Below are 1,118 nucleotides of genomic sequence, written 5' to 3'. Positions count from 1 at the left end.
CAGCAGTTCTGTGAAGGAACCCGCTTCAGTCACTCACCTTTACGACGTTTTCTTTGGTCTCTAGCCATGGGGTCTTCAGCGTCCAAAGCAAAGACCACATACGGACGGACCAGACCATCGGTTGCCAACCCAACACCGAAATAACCCGACTCTGGTTCCATTTCCTGGAAATCCACCTGCCATCCCGTCACGGGCATAGCTGTCATCCCATCCTGGGCTGTCTGTACGCCTTTATATTATTTATCTCGTCCCACACAGGCGCTTCTCTACCATGACGCCCTTATGCGCGACATACTACCTCCCATGAGCACGATACACCGTTCAATGGCTGTACAACACCTCACTGGGCGATACCACACCACAATGGCGCGCCGCTTGCAGGTCAGGCCAACTTCGGCCGCCCAGAGCCTGCCATTTGGACTCCTCGACGAATTCCACCGGCGCACCACGCCGCTCGCGAAGGAGAGTGGACCACCCGATGACAGCCTGCTGTCTCTGCGGCAGCCACCCAAATGGAACCGCATCGAAGAAGTCCCCACTTCTCGCTGTGATGGCACTATTACGTCGCTAAACCATTACATATACTACATACTATATTTACAATAATTTATTCTAAATGATTATTATTTCATTCTATCGGCCTCAAATCACGTGTCTTCGGCTCCCAGGGAGACGTATCCATTCGGCTTTCCGTAGTTCCATTCGGCTTTCCATAACTATGAGATAATAATAAGTCGATGCTCTTGATCGAGTCAGTCTAATACAAACTCAACGGAAGTGTAAATTAACATCTTGTGAACCACAAAAGTCGTTGTGATTCTCATCGTGTAGTCCGTTAGGCGGTCAGATGGTCTACCAATGCCAACCAAATGCTCGCAGAGACGCGGCGTATCCATCAAACTCTCGGAATGCTGTGAGTTTAAAGACACTCCGAGTAATCGATTCTCAGAAATTGATCGAATGTAAATCCGAAATCCCCGTCACCAAAAAACCAATATTCCTGTATTATTTTAGAGGGGAAGAGCATCTGAATAAGCAATCTCATCTCAAGGATCAATGTTAACAAAATATACGGCCCCTGACGGCAAATGACGAAGCAAATCCTTGATCTCTTCTTT

Source organism: Tigriopus californicus, chromosome 6 (assembly GCF_007210705.1).
Source record: "Tigriopus californicus strain San Diego chromosome 6, Tcal_SD_v2.1, whole genome shotgun sequence".
In the NCBI taxonomy this organism is placed as follows: domain Eukaryota; kingdom Metazoa; phylum Arthropoda; class Copepoda; order Harpacticoida; family Harpacticidae; genus Tigriopus; species Tigriopus californicus.
This window is presented reverse-complemented; position numbering follows the sequence as displayed.